The 21,545-nt window shown below is 39.1% G+C and overlaps 1 protein-coding gene across 3 annotated transcripts in view; it reads left to right on the top strand.

Annotated features, from left to right (window-relative positions):
- Positions 1-21,545, top strand: part of RASSF8 (Ras association domain family member 8) — an 89,648-nt gene that overhangs the window by 28,118 nt on the left and 39,985 nt on the right. For all 3 annotated transcript variants that reach the window (XR_008732447.1, XM_055711887.1, XM_055711888.1), the window contains one exon: positions 12,971-13,069. The gene's annotated coding sequence lies outside the window, so the exon portion shown is untranslated. The remainder of the gene's footprint in view (positions 1-12,970; positions 13,070-21,545) is intronic.

Raw genomic sequence — 21,545 nt, 5'->3', positions numbered from 1 at the left:
AGCCTGGCATTTGTCTCTGCATAGCAAGTTGAAGTCATTTGGAAACTTCACATGTCTTTAGGTTAAATCTTTGAATGTAACCCTTTCTGATTTGCTGCCTTCTCCAAAGAAATCTTGTCCAACGTTCATATGATTCATACCACTATTCCACCATGAAACGGCTTTGTGGTTAAGCTGTTAAACTTGCCACAGTGTCTACATACAGTGGGGAGCCTTACTCTGGCCACTGGGTGAGATGGGATGCTAGGTTAGCTGAATATGTGATTGGACCTGCAGCTGGGGTGTTACTGGAAAAAATAAGTAGTAACTGTTTAAGGTAGATCTTCTCCCTTAACTTTCTCTTTTGAAACCCTTAGACCAGGGATAGTTGAAACACTGGCTTCAGCCCAGTGCTGGCTGAAATGTCAGTGCTGTGCTCAATAGTGTACTACCTTCAGCAGGAATTATATTTGCGATATCAGTTAAATTCTTCTCGCTGTCAAGTTCTCATTGCCTTCAGTTGGAGCAAGACCAGCATTTTGTATGGTGTAATGACCGTGCACATGCAGTATCTAAGAGTCCTTTCTAAAAGAGAAGAGAAAAATAGTGCAATGAGATGGGAATGAGTGTTTTGAGTAACAGATGGGAGTTGAACGGGGAAACAATGAATCAGACCATTCATGCTGCTGATATAGGCCAAAAATGATTGAAGCTACTGATCTGTTTAAAGTAGTAAACCCAGACAGATACATTGGTTGGGAAGTGCTTTCATTTTCTCTTCATTGTTGGAGTCTGAGTTAAGTCCATTTGCAGTGAGGTTTATCTAGGGAAGGAATAGGCTGATTAGTTTGTAAGGCAGTATGCGAGTATCTTGTCTCACCTCCAAAGACTTTTCAGTAGAGGTCAGCCCAGGCATTAAACACTGAGCTGCTTATAGCTATAGCTGTATGTGCAGTGGTGGGAAAGGTGTGGGAAGTTGCATATTTACTAGTGGTTTATTTCCAAAGTGTTGCAGTATTAAATGCTGGCATAAGTCTTGCTTATTTGCTATGTATATATATAGAGTATATAATATGCGTATTATATACTGTGCAGTATTTGAGCTGGCAGTCATGGCAAAGCAATCCTGTCATGGGATAGCTCAAGTCTGGGGTTGCCTTTTTAAGTAATTCATTTTTTTCCACTTGGTATCTTAAGATGCTTTCATTAAGTTGCATGAAGAGGAAAAATCCTCAAATAATTTGCAAAGAAGTAGCCCTGTACTGCTCCTTTTGTGAAGAAGAGTATGGTCACTACAGAACTCTGCTACTTATAGTTTGGTTGTTTCTATCACAACTGTCTGGTGTACCCATAGCACTACTGTTTGGCTGTAGTAGCAAGGTAGTATTTTTAAATGAGTTGGGATTATACTTTTTCTAGGAACAAGCTCTGCATCTCATGCTCTAAAAGCCTTTTAGGTCAAAACATCCTATTCAGACTCGTTTGTCTTTATTTGCCATTTCAAAATCTTTTTTGTTGTTTATGAATGTTGATTTGAAAATATCCACTTTGCCATTGACTATTCTGGAAGTTTTGTATGTAGGTGGATTCCATTTGCCCTCAAGAGAGAAGCTGTCCTAAGGCCCTAATTAATTGTTTCTTGGTTTCCATTGTAATCCTGGAAATAGCAGGTGAGGGCTCATCAGAATTAGTGTAATTTGCATGGGATCTGAATCAGTGTTAACTAAAACCACCTCCAAACCTTGGGATACTAATTTCATTTTTCTTCTGATCTATTCCTGTCAGCTGTATGCTGGCTGAGGAGGAATGAGATTTGTAATACACTATCAAAAATGTTGACAATTTTGCAAACAGCTGAGGTTGGGGAGGAGGGGAGAAGAATTTGTTGAACTGTCTAGATGTAACTGAAAAAAGAGTTTCTATAAAACCACGTAAAAAGGTGGCAAAGTAGTGACTCATCAAAACAAGGAGACTTATTTTCATAGATTAGCAAATCTGGACGGCATATTTTTTGGCCACATAGCTTCAGGTTTCCCTTGACTGAGCAGTACTCTGAAGTCAGTGAGGATCTTTGGATCCCAACACAAACTTGGGAGTGGGTGTTTGGAACTGCTTCTTTCATCTCCCTGTAAAGGTCTTCACACTAACCCTGGGAAGTGGCCAACACCTACTGAAGCATTCCATGAAGTGTGTTGTTGTGGTGAAGGAGTAAAACTTTGTGTGCTGGTTTTTACATGTTGGCACATTAATGTTGCAGTACATCTTTACAACATGCTTACCTTAGAATTTGCAGCTTCTAGGCTTCAAACTGCAGAACTTTGCTTACCAGCCGTAGTGTGTATGCACCTTCCAGGTGTTACAGTGCATGGGACCTTTTCAAAGGGAATTTGCAGGGGGTTTGCTGGCTGGTGCTCTAAATAGACTTGTTGCCAAAGAAGTCTGAAAACAACAGACATGATAGACTTTATTATTGCTTTTCTCTCTATCTTGATTTTTTTTGTTTGTTTGTTCTGCTAATGGTAGCAGGATCTGAATCCTGCTTTAACTTTGAAGAAAAGCTTTCAATTTCTCTGGAACTATGTTGAGCACTTAATTTTAAGTTACGAGTCGTCTGGTCCCCTAGCAAAAAAAAAAAAAGTAAAAATAAGTAAATAGTTGTTCAACTGTAAGGGAAGGTCTTTGAATATAAGTAGTAACTTCTGCCTTGGCCTGACTCTGGAGCTGATGTGAGGATTCCATTACTGAGTTTGAAAAATCTAAAAGAAAAATAATTTCCTGACCTGAAGTTCTCATGAAGAGAAAAGGCTTTGGGGACATGAAGGTTGTCTTTATTTCTTCCACTGTTCCAATGCTTGGAGAGTCTGATTAGCTTTTATTACATTCATTTTCATTTTGCTATACAACATACTTTTTAACCAACCCATTATCTTCTTTATTGTAATATACCTCTTTGTGGTTACTTTCCTTTTTGTTTGATCTATTAATCTTGAGCAATCGTCTGCAAAAATAGCTTTCTCCCTGTCTCCCATACCGTATCTTGCATTTACTCAATAGTGTATATCTGCTGACTTTTTCCCTTTTTCAGATAATTCAAGTAGCAAATGGCAGATCCCATGTTTATAAAACCCCTTGTTTTTAGCATTTGCATTATAGCCAAAATTAATTATTTGCATTGAACAACCACAGTGGTTTGAGATGTGAAGAGATTGATTTAAAAGTGACAGCACTAGCCCACACTATAAGCTGAACTGTAGAATCTCTTACGTGAGAGCAGCAGCAGTGAGCTAATATCTGCCAGGTTCAGTTTTGTTCATAGTGATGTTATAAAAGACATAGTAACTTGTGGTCAGTCTTAAACTTCTGCTTAAATTAATGCTATCTACATATATTTAGAGTTTGTTTAGCTTCATAGATACATCCTCAGGGTTGGGTTCTTCCTCCTCAACTGTAGGCAGAATATCTTGAGTTTTGTCTCTTTCTTTGCCTCTCAGATGAGCAGCCTGACATTTTTCTCTGGTCAGTCACAAAATAAATCAGATTTTTTTTTTTGTACTTCTGAGTTAGGGTTTTTAAAATTAGCCCTGTGTTTTTTTGGTTGTGGGTTTTTTTTTCCTCTGAGTTAACATGTAACTGTCAGGTGATTTAAAGACATAGTCATCCTGTTGTTGTGAACTCGGAATTAAATCTCAGTTTTCATTAATTGTAAACCTAACGTAGCCTTGGACTGTAAAGTGTTGCTTGTTTCTTGATGACTAGTGGCCTTTTAAATGCTAACTTCATTTGCCAATGATACAAATTAAGTTTTGTAGTAGATAAAGCAAACCCTTGCTATTTACCTTTATACTATCAAATAAATTAATTTTGAAGACTTTAATGGCATAAATTGCCTCTTGGGTATTTGCTGGTAGCTGGTGCCTAGTTGGCCTTGGCTCTTCCAGGTTGTAATCAACTACTGGTAAGTGTCTAACTAGACATCACCATGACCTCTGAAACTGTTGTGGGGGTCTTGATTGCTTTCTACAATGTTTCTCTTAAGCTAATGTCTTTACTGAGACAAATCATATGGCTTCACTTCGGCTGTTTGAGATGGAGGGAAATGGCTTGTGATAGAGAAACATTTTTCTCCATCTCTTACAGATGTTTTACGCTTGCACCTATGCAAGTTCCAAGCATACTTAAAATTCACTGCACTGGGAGGATTGCTTCCAGACGGTTGATCAAACTCCTTTTGAAGGAGTGCAGCAAACACAGCAAAAATCTTGTCTTCCATTGACTCATTGCTAATTGCAAGGAAAGAAAAAGGTAGTTTGGCTTCTATTGACTACATAATGAAGTAAGAAATTAAAGCTGCAAACAAAAGTAAATCTATGATTATATAATAGCAGTTACTGTGATAAAACATTTATTCCTTTGATTAGTAACAGTTAAGACATGGTGTATTATAATCCCACTGATAAAATTTCCTTACTTGCTCAGGGAGGGGGGAGCATGACGACACAGGACACGCAGATGTTGGTTGAAGGTCTGATGAAGGATACTCTTTCAACAAGGACAAACGCTCATGGAAGAAGCTAGAAATTTGCAAGCTTTTGATTTTTTTCCAACTTTGCTTTCTGCAGGTGCCATCTGTGATTTTTTTTCAAAAACCATGAGATGCATAACAGCTGTATACTTCAGTATTTCACCCGTTACTATCCAGTGCGTGCTTTCAGTTGGAGATAGTTAAAGTTCATTTTATAGGAGCTATTTGCAGACACAAATTACCTGAGACTGCTACTTGACAAACTTGCTGAATTATTCTTATACTGAAATGGAGTTACTTTGTGTGTTCCAATATATGCAACAAAATGACATGTTGTTGTCTTTCCTGTGCATCAGCACAAAAAAAAACCCCTAAGCTAGTGAAGCTTTTTCAAAAGAAGTTTTGAAATAAAGATCTCTTAACATATTGATGATAACAAAGTCTCTTTGGCCCTTGAGCACTTGTGTCTTTGCAGACAAGGCAAAGTTAAACCAAGAGGTGGGCTTTCTGGCATCTGTCACAACTGGAAATTTTTGTCTTGGTGTAGTCCTTTCTTTGTAGACGAACATGGGCACGCACAGGGAGGAGTTCGGGGCGCCCTGTTCTCTTAGCAGTGGTGAGCCATATGAAAGAGCTTGCATGGTCGTTTCGTTGGTGCGTGTCTATTGCTGAACTGTCTGTGAGCTTTGGCTCTTCTAAGTCTGGATTTGGTTCCTGGCTCAGGTCACCATAAATTGAAGGGTGCCATGTGGGACAGGAAGAAGCGGAGCTGGTAGGGGGAATGGTACAATTTTTGGCTGCAGAGCTGATTTGTTTTCCTGTCACTGGAACTATGCACATTTGAAATAAGGAAAAGATGCGTTTGTGGAAATAAATGCAAAGGCTGTAGTGCAATGTGTGCCAAGATGGCAATTGCAAAAGAAAGCACTGCAGGCCTTTAGAAAGGGGCAGATTTTCTCCCTCACCAGTTTTTGCCACGATTGAGCACTGTCTTTACTGAATTGCTTCACTTTGTCTTGTGCAACTATAAGGCTGGAATCAGGGGGTTATTACAAGTGGCACATAACCCTTTTTGCCAATTAAGAGTAACTGAAATTAATCCTCAAACCCTCTGACAAATCGCTGTTTTGTATGAGACCTTTCTTGTATCAAAAGGGTTAGTTGGAAATGCGGAGTGGTGTCTAATTCTAATGTTCTTAAAAGACAAAACTGACTTGAAACTGGATTTTTTTGTTGGTTTGGTTAATGCTAAACTGAACCAATTTGAATTTACATATAATCTGCAGTGACTGTTAATTCTGATATCTTAATTTTCTGTTCATGATGTGGATTCTGCAAACTAACTTACCTTGGTGCTGTTAGAAAAACAGGCTGAACCATCATACAAAATGATGCTATGTAAACAACCTATGGAAGCAGGAAAGAAAATCATGAAAGATTGCTGTTATCTTTGCAAGCAAAGGCCATTTTTTTTTAAAAAAAAATAGAACAGGCTTTCCAGAATTGACTATAAATTGCTACGATGTGGAAATAAAAATTGTCTGGCAGTAACTAAAAAGTGAAGAATTGTCCTCAAGAATTGTAATATGGACTGAGGGGACTGTTGGACCATGCTTGTATTGCAGCTGCAGGCTGCATGCTAAACTGGTGTTTGCTACTAGTTGAGCTGTTAGGCTGACTGAGACACAGCTCAGTGGCAAAGGAAGGGAAGTCTGGTTTTATTCTTAGTTCTACCCGCAATGCGTGTCCTTAACTAGAGTAATGCAAATAGAAGTTTGTTTTCTTTTTTTCAGTTACTCTCAGCCAGGCTTATCCTTAATGGAAATTAAAGCAAATACTACATTGTTGTGCTACCACTTAATGTATGCTACTACTTCTATGTCACCTAAATACCTGGATGACTTGCCCAACTATACTTTTTCAGAGATGTGTATTAAAACATGTATTATACATGTTTTAACTTGAATTGCTTTTTTTTTTTTAAATGTCTTCCTGTGGTTCTAATGGCTAGGATTAATAACAGGAGCAAACTCAATGCACTTTCTGGTAACCTATAGTCTGAACAGGTCAGTGGATATGTGAATACACAGACCTATTCCTGATTTCTGCTGAACTCCACTTGACTGTAGTATTTTAATGTCTTTCTCTTCAAATATGCTTTCTCATAAGTGTGTTTCTGAGAAACGGTGCAAAATATTTACTCATATATAGGCATGGCAAGAGTTTGATGCTGTGTCTGAAGAATTAATAGTCGAGGGGGAAATTGTATGGTTTGTTTCAAATGGTGAGGCAGGCACGTAAAGTGGTGGAGCTTCTTGTTGTATTTTAATTTAAATCCACAGAGCAGAATTCAGTTGATAGTGAGCAAAAAAGGCAATCAGCAAAACATTAAATTTCAACAACAAAGCAAATTCTTGCTATGGCTTTGTCTTTTCTGCTGTTATGTTGGATAATTACCTTGAAGTGAGCCTGAATGCATCTGCCTACAGCAGTATAGCCAAGGTGGTGTTTTCTAAGGGTGGTCTCTGGTCAGTAGGTCTGCAGGAACCTTCACATTTGTAGGACTGCTGAAGGAAGCAGACAAAATCGTGCCTCCTGTCAGTAAGTGTAACGTTGCAATGCCTACTGTCTTAAGAAAACACAATGACAAGGAGAAGATAAAACTAATGGTTTCTGTGCTGTTACACTACTATTACCTTAGTATTTTTCCAAACAGAGTTGCACAGAATGTGTAAGGAGGTGAGGGAGTAGTATGGTACTTGCACAGCCTGTGGATGAGTCTTGATGGCTCTCCGTTGCATCAGCATGCCCATTTGGTCTTGGGGTAATTGTTACTTTGGGCTTTAATGACAGGTATTGCCAAGTAAAATGTTAGTAGTTTGGAGGAAGAGAAAACAATATGCTGTACCTGTTAAGTATTTTTCTTTACATTATGATTACCTCTTAGCTTATGTGTTGGGGCTGTCTTGGATATGTTATTTAAACAAAAAGAAAGAAAATAAAGTGCTTTTCTTTCCCTTTTCTCAGTGACTGGGACTCTAAAGTAGTGAATTCAAGCCTGTTCCTGGAAAGCGAAGTGTGGAAAGCAAATGCTGTTCACATACTTGCAAGGAGAGAACTGGGAGGCAGAACTCTTAAAAGTTCATGGTCAAGACATTTTTTTTTTTATTAAGCTGCTTTATAATTTTGATTTCACTCTTTGATTTATGGACCAACATGATTTTTGTAGCACTTGCTTTTCAACACTTCAGTAGAGCTTAAAGAACTAGGATACCATGCTTGGGGAGTGAAGAGGGAGTAATTTAGGGTTGGATTTGAAGAGGTGGTTATCCAAGTTTTTCTCTTCCTGGGAAGAGCTAAATAGTAGTAGCAAAGAAGCAACAACTTTTCTGACTAATGTAGAAAGTGACGTTAATGCTGTTGTTGCTGCTAACAAACACAGGATATGATTTAAAAAGCAAACACACAGAAGCATGGGAGTACAGACTGCGGCTGCTCGCTCAGATGTGACCGCAGGCTAGTGGTAGCATAGGCAGGACTGGAGATGAGCGGTCCGGACAGACATGGGACTGAACGATGCAGTGGAATCAGGGTTGGATAATTTCTGTGTAAATTTTGTTTAGGGTGTTAGGTGTCTCTGAAGAAGAGGAATAAACTTTTGATCTTGCTGTGGCTGGCTACCTTCTACAGTCAAGACAGGAACAAGCGACTGAAGTCAGTGAAGGCATCAACAGGTTGATGCGCCTTATATTTTTCTAGTAATGTGTCTTGCTTCAAGTTTGTATCACTTATCCCCATAGGTAAAAGCAGCAGCCAAAATAGGCTGATAGAGAGACTATTACTTGGGGAGCAAATGCTGTTTATTGATCTGTTCAGGAAGGGCAGAATAGTGAGCTAGCAGGAGGGGGGAGAACTGTCTTCTCTCTACTGCTATACCACTACTTTTTCTGGTCAACCTTTCCTGTATTCCATTTTGACATTTGATGTGGAGACACCACCTTGCACCTGCACACCACAGGCTTTTTAATGAGACTTCAAGCAAGGATGCTGCTTGCACTCACTGATTTGTGATAGGGAAGCTTTTCCTTTTCTTGCTCAAGCCAAACACCAGTCCCAGATTTATTTTTACATAGGTTGTCATATAGCTGCTGAAGGATAACTTTTGATAAACAGTGATGAGAAGATAATTGGGACCATCTGACCCAGGTGTGGTAGGCCTCCCTAGCTCACAGCACCTGATCTTCCTCACTACTAGGTCCAAAACAAACATATCTTTCACCACTACCTCAAGGCATTTACAAATCCATCTGTACTTTGGATATGATGGTGTATCTTTTTAGATTGTGACCTCAAGGCTAATAATTCCTACTGGTAGTAAGCTCCATGTGTTGTCTGCAGTCTTTCAGTGTTGTCATTACCTTGATAGGAACATAAGCTTCCATGATATATCATCCATTACCCAAAGAACTGACCAAAACATTGATGTTAAAACTACAGATGTGTCTCCTTAGAGATAATGATTCAATCCTTTGAGATTAGTCTTTCCTTATTTTTTTCCTTTGGGGCTAATTGCTACTTAACTTCAACAAAGACAGGGCTTTCGTTTTAAAGACTTCCTGCTTGTAATCAAGGATGCTGCTTTCCTGTATTTGGGGGAAAAAAAAAAAGCTTTTGAAGGCCAACTTCATTCCTTTTTAAATACTGTTTCTCTGTAAGGTCTTTTTCAGTGTCATAAACTGCTTTGTTTCTCCTGAACTTTTTTCAACAGAGGATTACTTTGGTTCTTGTGAATTGAAACATAGTTTTAGTCATCCGGTAAGCTACAGAACAACTGTGAAGAAAATAAAACATGATTTAAGGTAGAGAGATTTGTTAACATGCCAATCCTATTTTCCTTCCACATGAATGGAAGGGTCACAGTTGCTTTAGGAATGTGTGACTGAAAGAGACCACCTGAATTTAAAAGTAACTTCTTGTTCTTCCCAATCCTCCTTCTGCACTGAGACTATCAAGTAATGGAAGTTTTGTCAAAAGTTTTGGAAAAAACATCAGTGGGAACAGATCCTGAAAACGGACATTTTGCATTTTCATGTTCTCTGAAGTGGAGACTGGATCAGACTTGTTCAGTTTGCTTTTGTTAGTAATGGCATAATATACTCGGATGATGAATTGTCCTTTGGTTCTTCCTTCTTCCATCACTGCTAGGAGACCCCTTTCTTCTTTGCTGTGTAGGGTCTGAAGTGTGATGCAAATAGTTGCTTGGGATAGACAAGGCTAACATAGGCTCCATGTGTGTCTTGAAGTGACATCTGAGAGTACAGGAATAGTCTGATGTTGTGAAAAAAGCTATTGCAAGCAAAATTAGGTGGGGGTTTTTGTGCTCTTGAATTCTTAGCCTCATACCCGCTTTGAACCTATTGATGAGTTGGAAAAAAATGAATGCTTTACCATACTTCCACTTTTTCTTTACATGCTTGTGCAACAGTGTGCATATATCCTTTATGAGCAGAATTTTGTCCTGCAGCAGTGTGAAGCTGGCATAATCCTGTGCCCACTGGCACCAAGCAGCAGAGGTGAAGCCAAGTAGTCTCTGAAGCTTGTTTGGTTTGGTGAAGCAATAAGCCTGCTTAAGCTTGGTTTTAATTCTCTTCTCTCTTCTCCCACAGGAGAGTGGGACCTTCCCACCCACAAAAAAAGGAGTTTCCCACCTACAAGAGATGGAAATTTTATTATTTTTGTGCTTCCTCCCTACCATAGAGTTCCTTGCATGTGCAGTATTTATTTCCTCATTATCCAAGAATAACATGGTCACCTGTTTGGAGATGCCAGACAGATTAATGCAGTGTGTTGTTTGGAACATCATCTTGGAATGATGTTCCACACAAGATGAACCTCATCTTGGTTCATCTTCCTAAGAAATCTGGCCTCTGGGGAAGTCCTTTATTGTGGCATCTCTTAAAAGCAGCTCTTCCTTCCAGCTGCTTGCAGCCTCCTTCTGCCATTTGCATGTGTGCATCTCCTCAGAGCCTTGTAGGAATAGAAATGACTTTTAGTGCCTCTATTGTTCTACCTACTGCTGTTAATTTTTTTAAAAAAAATAGATTTTGTTATTTTACTTATTGTCATAGTATGCTACGGAGCCTAGGTAGCTTTTTATGCTGTATCCCTACTAATAGATTCAATAAGGCTGGATACCTTTTTTGTTGGCTTGACTGACTTCTCTCTACTCCTGTAGCTTTTTGCATTTTAAGATCTCAGGATCTCCTACAAGTACACACTGCATTGGGGCTTCAGTCTACAAAGCTGCAGTGTGAGGACAAAGACTTTAGTATTTTCCTTGGGACTTCCATAAAACAAAATACGTAAAAATCTCCATTAATGTCTGGATTGATGAAGGGAAGTAAAAAAAGCCTTTTCCTTCAGCAGTGGCTTGATTAATGGATTTATTGTTTGTACAGATTTTGTCAGGAAGCCATATGGCTTGAGGAAAACAAAGAGGAAGTGGCTGATGTTAAGAATCTGATTTAATAGGGGTCCCTAAGGACAGAATGTGGCTCTTATCCTTACTCCCCCACTCAGTTTGCAGAGTGGTCTGAGAAGAGCTTTAGTGCTTTAATAGAGCCAAAGATAATGCAGCTCTGTTTGAGTGGAAGTGTAGGTCCCTACTGCTGGAACAGCATCACACTACTCCATTCTCAGGTTAAAAAACCACTGTTCTTTGCCTGTTACGTAAAGTATTCTGGAGTAGTTAACAAGGAACAGTAACAGAAATGTTTACTATTTGTATCTTGGCAGTTGATCAGTTTGCAAGAGATGAAGGCAACTTTAGCATCTTGAAGCAGAGCCCTCATAGTTTGGGGTGAGATGCTGTCTCACCCCAAAAATTCAAAATTCAAGCCTGTATGACCCTGGATTAATTGAGTCACCATCTGTATTCTACAACCAGATTTATTTTTCCTAGTCTAATGTGTGAATATGGGGATTAATAAGTAACTGGAGCTCAAACACTGGTGACTTAACCTGATGTGGTGGGTTAAATGAAAGTTCAGCATTACCTACAACTGTTTGACTCTAGTTATGACTACGTGGTGAAAAACCAGAGTATCTAAAACAATGTTCTGTAATGTAACTACAAGCAAATACATGAAGGATGTTTAATAAGCACTTCTCCCTTGTATGAAATTACAGCCTCTCAGCTGAGAGGCATGAATTTACCAAAAACTGGCTGTGGTCATTTCAGAGCTGAAGTAAAAGGCTCATGTGAACCATTTGGTAATTGTTAGTGGGTCCACAGAGTGGAAAGCCCAAAACATCACTTCACAAAAATGTATTCTGACAACTCAGGAATTTAATGAATATTGGTTTGTGAACAAAAGCTATGTGCTCAGCCAGTGGTGGTGAAAATTATTTGATATATGCCAGAGATCTCTGGAGCTCCCGAATGTCCTGTTTTGAAGGGTTTGACCATAATGAAAGTAGTAGTTACTCCTGTAGGGCTTTGGCATATAGTGTGTGTGGTCTAGTATTTTGCAACAGACAAGTCCTTTCTTCCCAGATCTTTAAGAGGTTTTTGTTGTTTTCTGGACCCTCATGACATGCATATGCTGGAGTTGGTGCTTATTGAGTTGGGGAGACACTAAAAGACTAGAGGAAGGCTTTCCTGATTTAAATCTATTCTTCTATGCTTCTGTTAAATTGTAAAGTTCCCATTTAGTGTTACACATAGTAGGTGTGTTCCTTTTAAAATATTTTTCAGAAAGTCTTTGGTGGTGAAGGTTTAAAAATAACCAATTCTCACATGTTCTTCTTGGCTATGACATAGTATTAGGCAATGTTTCTAGGTCTGTCATCACTGTAGTAAGCATCCCTTCCAAGCTGATTAATATTAGTCTTAATCAGCAGTTTGCGGTTTGTTACTCTTTGCCTAGTTTGTTTGACTTCTTATGCATGCGTTGGCCATGATTCACTACTGCAAGGGAGTCAGGGTACACAGTTTGAGAGCACTTGGAGGGTTTTTACATTTGGAACACCTCCAGACTGAGGATTATTTCCCTTAAAAAGAAAATTGAGAAAGAAGATAGTGAAATAATCTCCTATATTTACAATTTAGCAGTGGTAGGTGCTTGTGACTACCTATTATAGTGCTTAGGTTTTTTCTAACACCTTTCCAGAAAGCTGTTGAAATGTGATTTACCACACTCAGTTATTTATAGCAGGAAAATGTCACACCAGGTATAAGAGGTAGTAGATTAAATGCAATATTCCACATTTCTTTTGAACTAACTTTTAAAAAATAAAATACTACTTGTGTGTAGCAGGCTGTTAAATATCCATATCTATAGGTGCTAGGTGAACACTTTTGGTTTCTTTTTTTCTTCCGAAGCATGAAAGGGAAGAAGGGGAATAGGACTTTACCCTCAAGAAGGTAGGTTTACTAGTATATAACGATGTTTTAATTTTTTCTTCTAGCAACTGACCTTGTCTGCCGAGCTGACACCTATGCCTGGAGTAGAAGATTGCTCTAAGCCCACTGCATAAGCAGGCATCTCTGTCTGGCTTCATCTGCAGGTAAGAAATTATGACCAAGAAACTTCAAATAAGAGGGGTTTTTTTCTCCCTTCTGGAAGTATTTGCACATAAAGCACACAAAGAACCCTAAAGCTTAAGGGACTTCCTAAATATATATTCATCACTCTCCCTTTGTTCCTAGGGTTAGAAATCTGAAAAAGATCCCAGGTTCCCTGCTCTGTCCAACATCTCTGGAACACAACTGTTTTGAGAAAAGCAGGCCTGTGATGGTCCTGCCGAGTTTCTTCCCGGTGATGATGTGATCTCCATGTCTATGCCTCTTCCAGCTGTGTAAGAGGGAGACCCAAGGGTAGTGTGATTCTGGGGAGTGTGCCCTGAATGAGAGGAGACTCGTGTCCCTGGCTCCTCCAGTTGTCAGGGCTTCTCGGGCAGCAGCAGCTGGTGGCTTGTAGGTCAGCTGTGGCTGCACATGGGTTTGGGGACTGCAGGCTGCAGCTGCCTCTTGGGTTGTGCCGTAGATGCACTTGGAGCAGGGGCTCCAATCCCCTTTTGGTTTGGCAGAGTTTGTCATTTGGGGAGGGCAGCATTTTCTGGAGCTTTATCTTCCAATACAAGTTTGGCAGAAGTACTGTGACTATGTAAACCACCCCCAACAACCCTGCAGTGCGACTGTTTCACATTCTTAATGTGAGTGTATGCTTAAAACACAATGCTGGATATGAAGACATGTCCTTAGCTCAGCAAGTCAGCCATTGCTGAAAATCCAGAAGAGATGTCTGGATAGCAGGTCTTGTTTTTCCTGAAAATGGATTGATATTTCTACTCTATGAAAAATTGGAATTAGAATTCAATGCTATAAAAATATATACTGTCAGATTATACATTGGTATTACTTTTCATATTACTGCTTAGACTTGAGTCCTCTGTTTTATGATGTAAATTAAGTTGGTGAAGCAAGTGGGGGAAATTCTCTCTGCTCATGTGTTGTGGAGTCTGAGCAGAAGGCAGTTTTTCTCTGCCTTGTCACCATTAACAGGCTTTGCTTAAAGCTAATTTCTTTGGTACATATGTCAGCTTTTAAGTGGTACACTTCTATACTGATCACATGTCCTTCTGCGTCTCTATGTACAGAATACCATTCTACAGCTCCTTATATTGCAAAGGCAAATACAATATTTTGTAGTAGTATTCTCTTGATAATTGAAGCAGGTGAGGGACCAATATAACTGAATAGAATAAAATGTCAGTCATTTGCCAAAATGATAGCTTGTCATTGTCATGTTTTAAGTTTTGTGTATCAGAGGCAAACAAATGTATAGCACCTTTTTCTTATTACAGGAAAGGCTGAAGCACACAATCATTGGTGGTTCTTCCAGCCCTGTAAGGATAGGGAGTAATATTGCATGACTGAAAGTATTTACTTTCATTGTCCTTAATATCATGTAGAATGTTAACTCATAGAAATATAGATACATGTATAAAATGCACTCTGTATATTATATAGGAGGTTTGCTGAAGATTACATGTGTATTCCTATATACATATGTACAATATTAAAAATGCTGTGTTGTCTTGGAGTCTAGCTTTAGAGACTGACGCTGTCGTAAGTTGTATTTGGGAGGTCTTTTTGGTTATTCATTGAAGTACTTTCAAGTTCTAGGCATGTTATGTATCTTTAATATAAATCGGTTGATTATTTCTAAAGCAGACACTTCCTGAGTGTTAACTGCTGCCTGCAACTGACAATATATTCTTGCTAAACAACATGATGAATTCTGTATGGTGGAGTAGTACCAGCAATGAAGATAGTCCTGGTCTCTTATTTTTTCCCAGGTGACATTTAGCCAGAGCATGCACATACATATATGTATAATTGTGTGTGTATATATGTATGTATATTAACCTGTAACGCCAGGAAACTGAGAATGTGGTGATATTGAATCAGGTTTTCTTCTGCAAAGTTAAAATATTTGTTTCGACTATATTTAAGTTCCTTTTGGTGGAGCAAGTCGGTGGCTAGTTGCTAGGTGACTAGTGTCAGTCCTTTATTTGTCACTTTGAAATGAGCTGTGTGAGTTATGCTCTTTGATTTTATTGTATGAGAAAAGGAGGTATGCACCTGCTAATAATTCATGAAGATGATGCTTACCCATCTTCAAATGGGGAGATTTACTTATTTGCCTTCAATTTTGAATAAACCAATTATTTTTTTTTTTCTTTATAAGCATCACTAATTTATGTGACTATACTTTGCTGTCAGTTTTGGGGCTTGTGACTTTTGTGGTATGTGGCTTATTAGAGAATTTCTTCCCAGCTGAAAAAATGGAGTCATAATAGATTCTTGTACTTGGGGGAGGGGGGAGGGGGGGGGGAATCTGCTTTTATTCAGTGTCAATCAGTAAACAAAAGTATGAGGAAACCAAACATCATACTTGTATGTATTTCTGTGGTTCCCTCATGGGAGAAAGCAGTAGAACTGAAAAATGTTTAGAGGAGGGTAGTAAGGATGATGAGAGATGTGAGCAATTCAGTCCAAAAGAAAACCAGCTTAACGTAGGAGGGAAGCCTACAAAACTATGAATGAGATGAAGGCCAACAGGACTTACTTTATTGACTCTAGCGGCGCAAGAACCAGTGGACATCAAATGAAGGATTTTCAAATGAAAACTAGGAACCTAGTTCAGAACAAACAAAAAGGAGGTAAGTCTTCATAACACAAGAGTTAGATCTGTGGAACTTCTTGCCATGAAGCTGTGGAGACTGAAGAGTAGAAGAGAAGTCCTGTTGAGGCTATTAAATACAAGTCACACCTGTGAGTACTCAAATTGGGACCAGTTACAAGCTAACAGGGCTTTCAAGAGAACTATAAAGTATTCTTGCCAGCCGTTTTGTTCTTCCCTAGATACTTGGTGTGACTCCTTGTTCCTTTTATTTTGACGGGCTTAGGAATTTTGATGTCCAACATTTTATTTCTTCTAGCTTACTGAGGCAAGGTCTCAATCTTTTCCACAACAGCATCACTTAAGGTTTCAGGTCCTGCTCTCTGTTCCTCCACAGAGGCACTACCCTTCTCACTTCTGCTGTTTCTTTCACACAAGTCATGTAGAAAAGCTCGCTCTTGTGCTGAGCCTTTTGTTTCCTTTTGAATGTCATAGTCACAGGTGTAATTGCCTTTGAACTGTTTACTAGTAGAGGTAAGCTGCTGCTGGTCAGAATAAATGTGGTTTGTGTGACCAGATGGTGAAAACTCTTAGTCACCCTCAAGGGTGATGGAGTTTTCTCTTGGGGGCTTCAAAGACCTACCATGTAAAGTCAGTATCAGTGACCTGCTTAGTGATGAATCCCTGCTGGACACAGATTTACAGGGCTGGGTGGACATTTGGTCTTGGTCTAGTATGCCTGTTCTTATGATCTTCAGGTGTTATAGATTCTCTGGAATTGTCTCTATAGCTTTGAAAAGTAGTAGTTCAGGACAAGCAAGTTTTTTGTGAGCAGGAGGTGGTCCAGGACCCTTATACTTCTTCATAAAACTTTCAATTCATAAATTAGAATTTCAGTCATGTCTCTACTTGATTTCAAAACAGAGGAGTGACTTTGAGAAACTATTGTCTTCCACAACTTAAAGTTTTAAGTAGGAAAAATGGACAAAAATAGACCTGCTTGAGAATTATGGACTTAGATGAAAGTTCAGCGTAGGTCTAATGGCTCTCTAAATTGATTTAACTTGCACAAAGTTTTAAATACAATTGACAAGACCTTTGTTTTGAGACACTTCAGAGGCTTTCACTAGTAGCACATGCTTTTTTTTTTTTAGTAGTGATATTAACATCTTCTGGGAAGCTTTGTAGGCAACAAAACCAGACTGTTGGTGTTCTGAGCATTGAAACTTAATTTGTATCCTCCAGCTGTGAGTAACTGTTGGAGTGTGGTGTGGCCTGGTTTTTTTTTTTTTTTTTTGTGAAGTAGGTGTCTTTGATCTTCCTGAGCAGGAGGAATACCTCTGCTACTGGCTGGACGGAAAAGCCTGAGTGTACTCCCTTCCAGAACCATATTTCTGTTATGTAAGCAGGGTGGAATTTTTTTCATCTGAATGTCCCAGGTCATGGTTCAGAAAATACCTCATTTGAGGATCTCGTGATTTTCATCCTTCATCTTTGCTGCTGGTATCTACTGAAAGAAATTAAGGGATGGGACGAGTTCCTGGATGCTCTCTAAAAAGATGTCTCGTTCAGGCAGTTTTTCCTTTGACATGCTGGGAAGTTCTGGTTGAGATGAGCAATAATCTCAAAGGAAACGTGCTGCCTCTCACATTTTCATTGCTTCTCTTGCACATTTCAACTTACTGTGTATACACCTTTCTCATCCTGTCTTTGGCTTGAGTCAGTACAGAAAAAAAAATTGCTTTGACAGTGTTATTGCTGGGATCCTTGAGTTTTGCTGCATTCTTTGGATTGAGAAATACTTTTCATCTCTTCTGTTTCTTTATTCCCCACTCCAGAGTTGAACACTGCACAATGTACCTCTTGTTCCCTTGCTATCTCTGTTGCAGCTCTTTAATGACTTTGCACCTATTCAGACTGGTAGGATAGCATAGCTGAAGTTGAAGACACCATGATGTGTGCATCTGTTTCTTTCCTTTTCCTCACTTGTTCACCTTTTTATTACATGTACCTTCTTGCTTTCTCATTTAAGGCTTCTTTTCCTTCCCTTTCTTACTGTCCTATGTGAATCTCATGTCCTTACATAAAACTCAGATGTTATATCCAGATCTAAATAGTTTGTTTACATTTGCAGCACTGTTACTTCAAGCCTCTGGAATGCATTTAAAGTTGAATACTATGACTAGGTTTCTGGGGAAAAGTACTGGTCTTATGTTTAAAAAATACAAAAATTCTGCCGGTGGTTTTTTAGAATTGGGATTCCTAGTTTTCTTGCCAGCTGAGGGCATACTGAAAATGGAATGTAAGTGGAGACAGTATGTCTGAAAACAAGGACAGAAGTATTGCTAATAAATGACAGGGAGCGTGGTATGTGGAAATGCCACTTACATGAAGAGACAGGAGAGCCTAGCTTTTCTGCTTCAAAAATGTTTGATTTTTTTTTTTTTTTTCCTACTTGAGACCTAGGTCACCACGTTCAAGCCCTGGGTGTTGCAGGCAAACCATTTCATACTCTTCCCACCCCCCCCCCCCACCCCCACCCCCCCACCCCCCCCCCCCCCCCCCCCGAATTTATTGAGCTTTGGCAAGGTTTGCATCCTCTTACTGCTATGCTTGTGGGGTTGGCTTTTTCTGTAGAGCAGTAAAAAGAATGGGATTACGCTAACTTGAAATTTAAAAGTTAACCTGACTGAGGTGATAGTTTATTTTTGATTGATTTATTGATCACTAGGGAAACTAGTAATATTCTAATCTTTGTAGTAGCAAGGTATAGAAGCCCTCACCTGATAACTTTTTAATGACTGTGTACCATTAAACACCTGGGAGGAAAAATATGTACATATGACCCAACTTCTAACAGTTCCAAGTTTTTTTCACTTGATGTTTGCATAGTACTACATAAAAATGTAGGTTTTGCACCCTGCAACTGCAAAGACAGTATTGATTTCTGCAGTAATTGCAATGCATGTGAGTCACCTCTCTCTGGCAGGAAAGAAACTGTGCTTTTTGGAGACATGTCATCCTGACAAAATATTTTTTTCACTTTTTTCCATGAAGGTTTGACAATTCTGTAGACTGCTTCCCACAAAGGATAGCTGCACAGTGTTTTAAAACAAGAATGTCTAGGCTTTAAAGAAATAGAAGTTTACCTTTCAAATTTCATTTGTTAAGGAAACACGCTTTAATTGATATCTTGAAGTGAGGAAGAAAAAAATAGCTAAATTGTGTCAATCTCATTTGTCAAATCTGCAAAAATCTTACTTAGAAATACCTTCAAGTTCATATTCAGATAATTTGTCACTAAATAGGAAGACAAATGTGGATGCCTGTCTTACTTCACACTTTTAAGTCTAGCTTTGTAGCTTTAAAAGTAATTTCAGATTTCTTTTGTATAACCTTTCCTAGGTTTGAGGAGACTTCTAATTGAAGCCTTGAAGCTTCTTCAGCAAGCTGTAGAACCACGCAGCTTGTCACAGAGCTGGCCAAGTCTGACACCTGTCACCTGTTACAGGATTATTACATTTTGAACAAAGCATCCCTTTGAATTCCATATGGCAAGGCTTTGTTTCTTCACAAAAAGAAGAGGCTGAAGGCCTGTGTGCTTTTAAAAAAAAATCAAAAGGTTAAGAATCCGGGTTGCCTTTAAAAACAAATAATCTGTGGTTCTATATATCTCTTTGTGCTGGGTGAGGAATTACAATTTTCAGAGTGGTGGTCTTCAGTTCACCAGCAAAGTCCTTTTCAAAACAGAAAATTAAAAATTAAGGTGTGTTTACCTTTCCTATCAATTTGAATTATTAGGAAGGAAAGGAAGCAAAGTGTTTGGCTGCCAGAATTCATTGTGTTTATATTTTTTAATAGATCAGCAGTGAGCACACTTCTAAAGATGTTTCAAGCCTCTCCCTTGCCGGAGGGCGTTTGAATTGACATTTCTACCACAACCAGACTACAGGATTTCTAAGCTGTTTCTCTTCAGTTGGGTACATCGAGGCAGTTTGCTGCTTTCTCTCTCTTGATGGCCACATCTCCGGGAGGTTCCCAGGGTTCAAGTCCCTGTTGCAGGGAGCACCTTAGTTGCACATGTAAAGTGGGAGAGTGTCTGGAATGGTTTTCCTCAAAATCCTGTAGCCTGATGATTAGCACAGTTTCTTAGGGTGTGGGAGATCCTAATCTCACTTTTTTGGTTAAAGTTCTCTTACACCAGGCTGTTGGCAAGGAACTGGTATATGCACTTGTGCATTTAAGGTATTTCACTAAGTGAAACTATGTAGTTTTAGCATAAATACATGATCTGATGTTAGAACATAGTTCAGGAGCTTTATAACTTTATTTCACTTCTGATCTGGAGAAAGGTCATATTTTTAAAGATGCTTGTAGTCAGATCCTTGCTTTCAAGGCAGACATTGTGTATGCTTAAATTTCCTGTACCAAGTGAAGCACGTTTGAGCCTCTTCAGGCTTGAGGCTCCCTGTGTTTGAGCGGAAAATGTGATCTTGCAGACTGTGATGGTCTTTGTAGATTATACAGTAAAGATTGGCAATGTGTGTTCTCTTGTCCAAGAACCTTACTGGCAAAGTACAAACTCCAACACAGTTTCACTAATTTAGTATTGTAAAATATATTGCGAGTAGTTTGCTGTTATTAGTTGAAACAGATCCCTTATTCAGTAACATACTTGAACAATAGATACTTAGTTTTGTTGGCAACCTTTTTCATATAAAAGGTAAAAAGAGTATGTGAAAGCTACCAAGTGTATGCCCACTCTTCTTCCCCATGCTGGAAAAAGTTATTAATGTTATTTAAATGCTTTTAGAACCCTGTCTACCCAGACAGGAAGACAGATAACTCATGGCTCTGCTCAAACAGGGTTTCAGTAAATGGGGAGCAGTGACTGTACAGCAGTGTTCATTTGTGAATAGCTTTGGTGTGTTTTTCTTTGAAAATAATGCTCTTCCGTATGGTTTTTAATTTGGTTTAGAAATGTAAGACTTCAGAAACGTACTTGATTTTTGAGAGGCTCTGGCAGGGTCAGGTAGCTGTAATAGTACTTGAAGGGAAAGTGCTGTTAGTGCCTTCCCTGCAACACAAACAAACAGGTTTGATTGGTTCTGGTCAAATAAGTATACAGACCTGAGAAGACTTGCATCTGAAGTGGATGCATAGTCAGGAAGCTGAAATGGGTTGTTCTACTGAGGCTCCTGTAAGGATGTAGCTTATTAACCATTTTTAAGTATTTTCGAGTAAAATAGATGGAAGACGCTTGCTAGACTTTTAAACACAGAAACAAAGGCTTTATTCAAGAAATGTAATGTAGCAATTAACATGGCCTTGGCATTTCAGCGTAACCAGTGATGGTAATGTGGTGTTTTTCCACATCGGATGTCTTCGAAAAACGGGACTTGGTCAGTTTGGAGGTGGGCAGTGGTGTGGCAGTGGCCTGTTTCTCAGCCAGCTGTAAACACTGCAGCACATGTGGCTGTGCATTTCCTCCCTCCCACACCAACTGCACTCTCCATCCCTTTCTTTGAAATAGAAGTCACAGCACACAAGTGAATGCAAGAGCCATTATGTGAATGCAAGAATATATTAATATATATTTCTTGTTAACTTGTCGTGTTGGCTTAGTTCTCTACTCACTTTCTCAAGTAAACCTGTCTGATTTTCTTGATATCAGTATGTGAGCCATTAAGGGTGAAGCACTGCTCATGCTACTCCGTTGCTAAAAGCACTCTGGCAGTCCGTGTCTGAAGCATGTGTAGGGTACTTTCTGCTATGCCATATGTTAGCGATGCATTCATCGCTATGATTTGCTGGTCAATATGCTTGTATGTGCTTTAGCTCAGCTCCTGATTTTG

This window comes from Falco cherrug, chromosome 5 (assembly GCF_023634085.1).
Source record: "Falco cherrug isolate bFalChe1 chromosome 5, bFalChe1.pri, whole genome shotgun sequence".
In the NCBI taxonomy this organism is placed as follows: Eukaryota; Metazoa; Chordata; class Aves; order Falconiformes; family Falconidae; genus Falco; species Falco cherrug.
Note: the sequence above shows the minus strand (reverse complement) of the source record. Positions and strands in the feature narration are given on the sequence as shown.